At 32.6% G+C, this 10707-nt stretch overlaps 1 pseudogene; it reads right to left on the minus strand.

Moving 5' to 3' along the window:
- Positions 1 to 10465, minus strand: part of LOC134697233 (sodium-dependent proline transporter-like) — a 37250-nt pseudogene extending 26785 nt beyond the window's left edge.
- Between the last annotated feature and the right edge of the window lie 242 nt (positions 10466 to 10707).

The raw sequence follows: 10707 nt of genomic DNA on the forward strand, positions 1-10707 counted from the left end.
TAGAACACTAGGTGCTGATGAACTGACATAGAAAACTAGGTGCTGATGAACTGACATACACAACTAGGTGCTGATGAACTGACATAGAAAACTAGGTGCTGATGAACTGACATAGAAAACTAGGTGCTGATGAACTGACATAGAAAACGAGGTGCTGATGAACTGACATAGAAAACGAGGTGCTGATGAACTGACATACAATACTAAGTGCTGATGAACTGACATAGAAAAAAAGGTGCTGAAAAACTGACATAGAAAAATAGAAATAGAGAACAACAACATGTATAATCTGAACAAAAGGGAAAACATAAAAATTTGGTTGGTTTTGTCGAAGTCCTTCAGAACTGATAAAGGAACATGGTTGATGGACTGAAACTCAATGCGACTGAATTGAAAAATAAGCATATTAATATTCTTTTAAAGTAGCATCAAACTTTAAAAAAGTCCTTCCAAATCAATGAAAGAAAATGTTGAATGTTGATGATTATTTGACCGATACGACTAAAGTAAAACAATCAGAAAATGCCATAGATGGAACCATAACTGACCCAAACTATTTAGTTAAAAACAAACTTATAAAGACTCTAAGCGAAAACGTTTTGTTTATTGCCTTAAATAAATCTTTATATTTTATAGAATATCGCATGTCCATATTGTAATGTTGACATAAATGTTTAATTCTTAAAATTACTTATTATTTATAAGTAATCGCCAAGCCCTCCCTTCTGTATGAGTGCTCACAGAACTATTGCGAAAAGCCACCCGTATAATCCACCTGTGAATTTGTGTTTAATTCAGCTCATCGTTAAACCATATCAGACATGTGTTAAATAGGCTATTTTAAAACTTTTCTTTCATTTCATGACAAACATCTATTATATGTTTGCATATTAATTGACTATAAAGACCTTGATACTATTTTTATTTGTGTGTTCTACATATTTTGAGACTATTTGAAAGGTTACAAAGAGGTGAATAAACATTGCATGACTTAGCTTAATTTTATACGCCAACATCATTTGATCAATTCAAATGTGAAATTGGAATCCATATAAGATATTTAAACTGAAAAAAAGTCCTATTTTTCTATGTCAAGTACTCAACAATGCCAAGAATGGGATGAAAACAATTGTGACAATTTACAATAAATGAGAACAGAGCAAGGGAATTACCGGTATATTCTATACCAGTTGTAACACCATACGATTCAGAATGTTCTGTATATAACCTAAAAGAACCAGTTTGTCATTACCGTTGAAGTACATATACCCACTAAAAGTTGTAGTACCCACTAACAGTTCTCTCTCTTCTTCATCATTGGTATAATTTACGTAGCTGTCGTATTCTTACATGAGTATTGATCAAAGACACCAGTAAACGGGCATACAAACATAACATTAACCCAATTGTAAAAAAATAATGCAACGGTCTTGTATTATTACAAAATTAAACCTCCTTGCGATTATTAAGAATTTAAAATATTTCTTCGTAAAGATTGTTTTCCTTTATATTACCAAATAAAGCGTCAATATGGACTAACTTGGAAATACATTTAACCCCGCCACATTATTTATGTATGTGCCTGTCCCAAGTCAGGAGCCTGTAATTCAGTGGTTGTCGTTTGTTTATGTGTTACATATTTGTTTTTCGTTCATTTTTTTTTTTAACATAAATAAGGCCGTTAGTTTTCTCGCTTGAATTGTTTTACATTGTCTTATCGGGGCCTTTTATAGCTGACTATATGCGGTATGGGCTTTGCTCATTGTTGAAGGCCGTACGGTGATCTATAAATTTTAATGTTTGTGTCATTTTGGTCTTTTGCGGATAGCTGTCTCATTGGCAATCATACCACATCTTCTTTTTTATATATTTTTTTTATAGCCAGTATTTTTTGTCTCTCTCTCAATATGGGTATGCAGGTGCGTAATTATATGTAAATGATATGATGTACCTGATGAAGTTTATTCCACAACCCGTAGGTACTGAGTGAAATCGAACGTTTGTATCCTTAAATGAGACATTTGAACGATTTCACAGCACTGCATTTAAAAAAAATTGGTATTGTTGCCAATGCACTTAAAGTCACAGAAAGCTCCAACAATAACCAAATTCCATATCTTGTAGTTAGCTACATGTACATGTATTTAAAATATTAGAAAAATAACATCGTCCCCTGAGGGAATGACAAATTTGGAGGACAGGAAACAACAAGAACCACTGAATTTTGCACATAACACTATCGCAAAGGGTCTTAAACATGCTAATAAGCGCTCTATTCTTCCATTTCATTGGAAAGAGGTGTAAAAAAAATAATTATGAACTGTGAAAATCAGTTCAAAATGGCTTCGCACAAAATGAAAACAGATATCATAAAGACACCTCGTATCAGAGAGAACTAGGAGTGCGTGAAAGCTGATTCAAAGCTTTATTTAATAAATAAGTTGACAGGATGAAAATGTTTATTTGTCATTTCTTTAGAATTTATATCAAACTCGTTTTAAAGTGTCAAAAAGTCATAAAACGTTATGTCATATTAACTATATATAATATATAATTTATATAAAAAGGGTTTTCTAGTATCATCATAACATATTGATATTATCACTTCACGCAATCAAGCATTCCCTAAACGATTCAACACACACGTATGAGAATGACATTATTTGATATTATATAATTATTTAAAGGCTTGCAAGAGATGCTTACCCTGCTTACCAGAACGCCCCATGTTGATTGATTTCAAGAGATCCTACTTTCCCTGCATTTATTTCTATATGATTATCTACTCGGTATTATGAGTTACATCGATACAGTACCCCTAATACAAGTAGTTAATGTTTGAATGAAGTTTTGGTATACAGACCCACAGTTCTAGATTATTTTTTCATTTTATTCAACTATATATATCGAAAGCAAATTTACAGATCTAACATTGTTGGGTTGATGTTTAGACGAGTTGTATATATATATATACTAACATTGTTGGGTTGATGTTTAGACGAGTTGTATATACATTATGTACACAGCCATGTATCACCATCATTGACTCCAACAAAGGTTTAATCAAAGACCGAATGGGAAATAATTCTATCGAGGTTGAATTATTCACTTTTAAACCAATAATACAATGACATCAGCAATGTTTTGAGCTCTTAATGACAAAATTGAATAAACTGGCAGCTAATAGCGATACTAGTATCATTGAAAAGTTCTATTTCTAAATTATCATTTTTAAATGTTGCAGACAATACAATTGTTTAATGCCCCGTTAAAACTCTTTATATTAAAATGTAACGAAATGAAATATAAATCGAGAACACAGAATATCAAATGGCTTTCCCCCCAATTTAGATTTTAAGAGATTATCAAACACATTCTTAATATAGTATATCTTTTATCCTATATTTTCCAATTGATCATTTGTATATGATTTATGAATCGCTGGTTTATGGTTATTGCATCTACGAGAAAGGGGGATAAACATCATAATGCATTAAGAAAGAATTGAAAAGGAAAAAAATCTGAGGCCAATACTGAATGTACTTAACAGGGGGGAGGGGCCAATAACATGTTAAAAACATCTCGATTTTGGCAAAAACAGTGAACAACAAATGCAAAAATGCTGATAACATTTAACTCAGTGGGTTGAAAATAGTTAACAGTGTACATTTATCTAAGACAACAGTTAACAACACCTTGAAAATGGCCAAAACAGATTAACATAAAAATGAATTGAAATGGTTTAAAATCTTAGGACAATTCTAAATGTACATAACAGGGGTTGAGAGGGGGGTCAATAAGATGTTAACAACACCTCTCGATTTTGGCAAAAACAGTTAACAACATCGGTGGGTTGAAAACTGTTAACAGTTTAAATTTATCTCAACAGTTAACAACACCTTGAAAAAGGCCAAAAACAGATTAACATAAAACTGTATTTTCCCCTTTCTACCCCCTTAACATGTTCATCACATGCAAGTTTACTTTTAAGCAATTTAAAACTAATTCGCTTTGTTACATGTAATGTAAGCGATATTATAGTATATGTATTAATATCTGTAATAAGCCTTTTACATTCATATTGAATGTTCTACAAAAACTTATAAAACATGAATTATATTATTTTAGATATTTTATATTAAAGCAAAAGTTCGAACGTAATTCAGGCATAAAAGATATAAAAAGGGAATCCCCGTTTTAAGCTCAATTACAAAGTCATATCCGATACGTGTATATGCATGTCGTCATGAGGTTTCTATTCTTAATTAAAAAAACCACAATACTATGTTTTAAAAAAGGTTGAAATTATGTAAGTCAAAAGCCGTAAGACTGGCGAACTCGAGACGCACATGAAAATGTTTTTGTCGTCGTTGTATTTGGCAAAACTTATAGGAATTTTGGTCCTCAATGTACTTCGTACTTTGTTTGGCCTTTTTAACTTTTTTGGATTCGAGCGTCACTGATGAGTCTTTTGTAGACGAAACGCGCGTCTGGTGTATAAACAAAATTTGGTCCTGGTATCTATGATGAGTTTATTTTCTTTAGGTTCGATCAACGTATGTAAAAATAGTAATTTCTTATGCATAAAAAATGCTGCAATCTGATTGGTTAATTACCCCGGTGTAGATAACACCACACCCTTGTTCACCCCGGGATGAATAAAATTTTGCCAAAAACGAAAAAATTTACAAAAATAAAGAAAAATAGAACAAATGTAAAAAAAAAAAGGAAAAAAAGAGGTAAAATATCGACCTTAAAAAATTTGAGGATAAAAATTTGAAAAAATTAAATCTCAACTCGGCCGACTCCAAGGAGAGTAACGGATTCTACCAATAATTGGCAAATGGGAATTATTCATAAGACATAAATTCTTAATCTTGGTGTAATCAGGGTTGTACGGAAGGGTGTATGAATTTTCACCAACGATGTAAAATTCTGTACACCCCTGGTTATACCAAAATAACTAATATTAATATCTTCAAGTATTCTGTTAAAAATATTAGTTAGGTTGGGTTATTCCGGTTTAATGTTGCTGCAGACATTTCTAACGACGTGACTTGCGTTTTTGACTGAATGAACGTATTTCGCATAATTACGCGTCTAGTATCGAACTTGCAAAATAACATTCCTTAACGCTTGTTATAGATTTGTTATATTTATAAAAGAAAATAATTTTAAAGAACATAGATAAATGATATGATTTTTTTTTGTAAGAAATATATGTGTCAATAAAAAACCATGAATACCGAAAATGTGTGTTAATACATGTGGAAGAAAAGGTCGGTAACGTTTTTTCAACAAAAGCGGGAAAATATGAATGAAACTCAAATCCAATCTATTACAACAATCAATTATTAGAGAAGATCGTCCATAATGCACTTGCACTGCACTATTATTAGAATGATAATATAGAATTGTATACAAATGAATGATAAATTGCCTGTAGATTTATTTTAAAAGATGATCTGCTATACAAATATTAATATAACATATAAGAACAAATGATTATATCACTACACTATAAAAAGTTATAACGGTGAGGGTGACTTCTCTGTCATTTATTCATCATCCACACACGAACTTGTCTCAGAAAACAATATATCTATGTACCTTAACCTGACATTCAGGTATAGAGATTTGGTTTTCTGAGGTAAGTACTTGTGATCCAAAAGAACTTGAGGTCATCCGATGTTCAGTATGTCAGTACTTTGATTGCTCTTTAGCTATGTCTTTTCCCTGAGAGTCACTGTATATATTACATAAATATGTCTTGAACAAGTTGGTTTTAAAATTTTCCCAGGGCTAGTAATCTATTAGACAGTGATATCTGATTTGTGAAATTACAAAAGAACTTTTTTTTAACAGCGTTGATCCTTTTTGAAAAATCTGTATGTTGAATAGAGGGAAGAAGTCAAGGTTCGTAGAACATTAGGTAATATCTATACATACATAAGTAAACAACTATGCACTACAAAATCTAAATTTTAAATCTTTATAAATTTTAAATAAATTTGACAAAGAAGTAATTGAAGCCTAAATTTTCTTTTGAAAACATTCGACATAAAATAAAAGTGAATAAGGTAAAGGACAGGTTAAAATAGTATGCACAGGTTCAACAAAATATAGAGTTATACTAAGTTTCAAGGTTTTTTTTTACAGATATATCGAGATAAATGATTAACTGAAACAAGTCGAATACCATATATTTATTGCAGTTTAAGATGATAAACTGTTTAAAATTGAGCTCAACTCGAAATCAGTACTAAAATTACAACCAACGGAATTTATTTAGAAACTATGATTGATTATATATCTAGCAGTGAGAATACCAAAAACACTTTAAAAAAGGGATAAGAAATAAACGCAGTTAATGATGTGGTCACGTGTTACATCAAAGGACTAGTGTTTTACACATACACATTATACCAGGACGAAAATAGAAAAGAAAAAGGAAGAAAACCAAAAATTAAACCATAAAGAGAATTAATCTTTTTTAAACAGGTTTTTTTAATTAATAGTTTTCTATTTTCTCTCTCTGTCTGCTTGACTTCATTGGCTATACTCTTGGTATTTTTTTTCTCTCTCTCTCTGTCTACTTGACTTCATTGGTTATACTCTTGGTATTTTGCTCTCTCTCTCTCTCTCTCTCTCTCTGTCTACTTGACTTCATTGGTTATACTCTTGGTATTTTGCTATCTCTCTCTCTCTCTCTGTCTACTTGACTTCATTGGTTATACTCTTGGTATTTTGCTCTCTCTCTCTCTCTCTGTCTACTTGACTTCATTGGTTATACTCTTGGTATTTTGCTCTCTCTCTCTCTCTCTCTCTCTCTCTCTCTCTCTCTCTCTTTCTGTCTACTTGACTTCATTGGTTATACTCTTGGTATTTTGCTCTCTCTGTCTACTTGACTTCATTGGTTATACTCTTGGTATTTTGCTCTCTCACTCTCTGTCTACTTGACTTCATTGGTTATACTCTTGGTATTTTGCTCTCTCTGTCTTCTTGACTTCATTGGTTATACTCTTGGTATTTTGCTCTCTCTGTCTACTTGACTTCATTGGTAATACTCTTGGTATTTTGCTCTCTCTCTCTGTCTACTTGACTTCATTGGTTATACTCTTGGTATTTTGCTCTCTCTCTCTCTGTCTGCCTGACTACATTGGCTATACTCTTGGTATTTTTTTTCTCTCTCTCTCTCTGTCTACTTGACTTCATTGGTTGTACTCTTGGTATTTTGCTCTCTCTCTCTCTGTCAACTTGACTTCATTGGTTATACTCTTGGTATTTTGTTCCCTCTATCTCTCTCTGTCTACTTGACTTCATTGGTTATACTCTTGGTATTTTGCTCTCTCATCCTCTGTCTACTTGACTTCATTGGTTATACTCTTGGTATTTTGCTCTCTCTGTCTTCTTGACTTCATTGGTTATACTCTTGGTATTTTGCTCTCTCTCTCTCTCTGTCTACTTGACTTCATAGGTTATACTCTTGGTATTTTGCTCTCTCTGTCTACTTGACTTCATTGGTTATACTCTTGGTATTTTGCTCTCTCTCTCTCTGTCTACTTGACTTCATTGGTTATACTCTTGGTATTTTGCTCTCTCTCTCTGTCTACTTGACCTTATTGGTTATACTCTTGGTATTTTGCTCTCTCTCTCTCTCTGTCTACTTGACTTCATTGGTTATACTCTTAGTATTTTGCTCTCTCTCTCTCTGTCAACTTGACTTCATTTGTTATACTCTTGGTATTTTGCTCTCTCTCTGTGTCTACTTGACTTCATTGGTTATACTCTTGGTATTTTGCTCTCTCTCTCTCTCTCTCTCTCTCTCTGTCGACTTGACTTCATTGGTTATACTCTTGGTATTTTGCTCCCTCTCTCTCTCTCTCTCTGTCTACTTGACTTCATTGGTTATACTCTTGGTATTTTGCTCTCTCTCTCTCTGTCTACTTGACTTCATTAGTAATACTCTTGGTATTTTGATCTCTCTCTGTGTCTACTTGACTTCATTGGTTATAACCTTGGTATTTTGCTCTCTCTCTCTGTCTACTTGACTTCATTGGTTATACTCTTGGTATTTTGCTCTCTCTCTCTCTGTCTACTTGACTTCATTAGTAATACTCTTGGTATTTTGATCTCTCTCTGTGTCTACTTGACTTCATTAGTTATAACCTTGGTATTTTGTTCTCTCTCTCTGTCTACTTGACTTCATTGGATATAACCTTGGTATTTTGCTCTCTCTCTCTGTCTACTTGACTTCATTGGTTATACTCTTGGTATTTTGCTCTCTCTCTCTCTCTCTCTCTCTCTCTGTCTACTTGACTTCATTGGCTATACTCTTGGTATTTTGCTCTCTCTCTCTCTCTGTCTACTTGACTTCATTGGTTATACTCTTGGTATTTTGCTCTCTCTCTCTGTCTACTTGACCTTATTGGTTATACTCTTGGTATTTTGCTCTCTCTCTCTCTGTCTACTTGACTTCATTGGTTATACTCTTAGTATTTTGCTCTCTCTCTCTCTGTCAACTTGACTTCATTTGTTATACTCTTGGTATTTTGCTCTCTCTCTGTGTCTACTTGACTTCATTGGTTATACTCTTGGTATTTTGCTCTCTCTCTCTCTCTCTCTCTCTCTCTCTCTCTCTCTCTCTCTCTCTCTCTCTCTCTCTCTCTCTGTCGACTTGACTTCATTGGTTATACTCTTGGTATTTTGCTCTCTCTCTCTGTCAACCGTTATACCTTTGGTATTGTTCGGCTGTAAAGGCTCTCCAACATGTATATATAATTGAGATCAACTACTTGTAATTTTTCTCGATGGCCATTGAAGGCACTCTATGTCGAAGTCAAATTTGATACCATCAATATTTACCATAGAGTATGAATTTCGAGGAAAAAAATGATGTCGAGGAAGAAAATATGATCACTTTTTTTTCTCACGAGAACTGACGATCCACAACTGTGAAGGGCCTGGAAACGAAAAAGTCACTACAATTGTACCCTAATAGAGCGGGTTTTGATAGTTTATTTTGTCACCAAGTTTTTTTTAATTTAACTCCTGTGCCAGTTTTTGCGTGTTTGTTGAAGCTTGCAAATCTTCAATACAAGACAACTGTCTATCAGAGACACACGATTGTTTTTAGTCAAATGCGCTTTGTAAAGATACTTTTTCACTTTTTTTGGTCTTTTGGAAACTGTTGTTTGTGCTGTATTTAGACCCTTCTACAACGAAAATAGTTTTACAAGCACACGTATAAAAATTGCGGTTTTTATCCAACACAATCATACTAGGTTTGAACGTAGCTTTCAATTTAGACTTGTTTATATATTTATATTTATATATAATGAACTTTAAAACATAGATTTGAAAACATATTCAGAGGTAATGTAAGGGTTCAAGGCAGTAACTTTACAGTCTTAAAAAGTCAGTTTGGAGTAACCGTTTTAATCGTTTTTTTAAATCTGTAAATCGCATTCAACAAAGTAAGATATGGCGTGTTAATTGAAGCGTGCAAAATATAACATAAAATGAAAGCAAGAAATTTTATAAGTAAATTCAAGTTGAACGAAAGAAGTGTCTAAAACGTTAAAACGATGTCTTTCGAATAGTTTATAACAATCTCAAATTTTCTTCACAGTTTTTGTTATTTCTTTTATGATGATTTAAAAGGTCCTTATTACTAAACTTGATTGAATAGAATGTCTGATAAAGTCTCGAAAGATGAAGCGTTTTAAATACTCAGTTGTTTGTACCCTAAACACGGACGTCCTTTAAAGCCAAGTTTCGCATAACGTTTTGGAAAATTTGGGTTTCTTTGCTCTTCACAATCGCTATTGATTTGACATTTGAACTCTTTTGAAATACGCGTCTGGCGTACTTAATTCTTTTGTCAAAATCAAATGATTAATTCTGAAACAGCAACAATGACAAACCCTCATTTTCATGCATTTAATAATTAAAAAAAAAATGAGACGTAACTAAAAAACACAGCAAAATATATGAAATCTATATTACTTTTAGCCGACATCAATACACTTGAAAGAAAAGAATGAATCTACAGTCAAAATATCTACTTTATATCAAAATTTACATAAACCTGGTTAGGAGATACTTTAATGTATCATCGACAAAAGTATCCAGGGAGCTTTCGTATGTGCATGATCAAAAAGTTGGCATTTCATATAGGGAAATAAAGACGCAAATAAATGTATATTATCATTTATCCTCGACTCTTACCCTATTTTTGGCATTCATTCAAAGCACAATAAAAACAAGACATACCATGTATACTTGTCAATCTTACCTCCTTCTCTCCCATTCTGTTAATAGCTCAATATACAAAAGTTTAACAAAACTAAACAAAATAACTAAAATAATAATCCAGCGATCAGTTTATGAAAAAGTTGGCAAAAACAAGTACTTTTCTTAAGTCATGTGACCATTGACGGTTCGTTGGACACAATTTCGTTTCACCCAAACAGTCATATGATATACAATGGGTAAACAGTTTGTATATCTTGTATTGGTTTAAATGCAGTATGCGTTAATCGATACTATAATACTATATATGTTAAAATATGTTTATGTAATGCATAATTCAAATAAGATAAATAGCAAAAGAATGTTAAGGTATGTGCTTTAAAAGCGTTATTTTTTAAGATTCATTGTATGACTAACATTTATTTCCAGTCAGTATCCTATTTCGTCAGAATT

This window comes from Mytilus trossulus, chromosome 14 (genome assembly GCF_036588685.1).
Source record: "Mytilus trossulus isolate FHL-02 chromosome 14, PNRI_Mtr1.1.1.hap1, whole genome shotgun sequence".
Lineage (NCBI taxonomy): Eukaryota > Metazoa > Mollusca > Bivalvia > Mytilida > Mytilidae > Mytilus > Mytilus trossulus.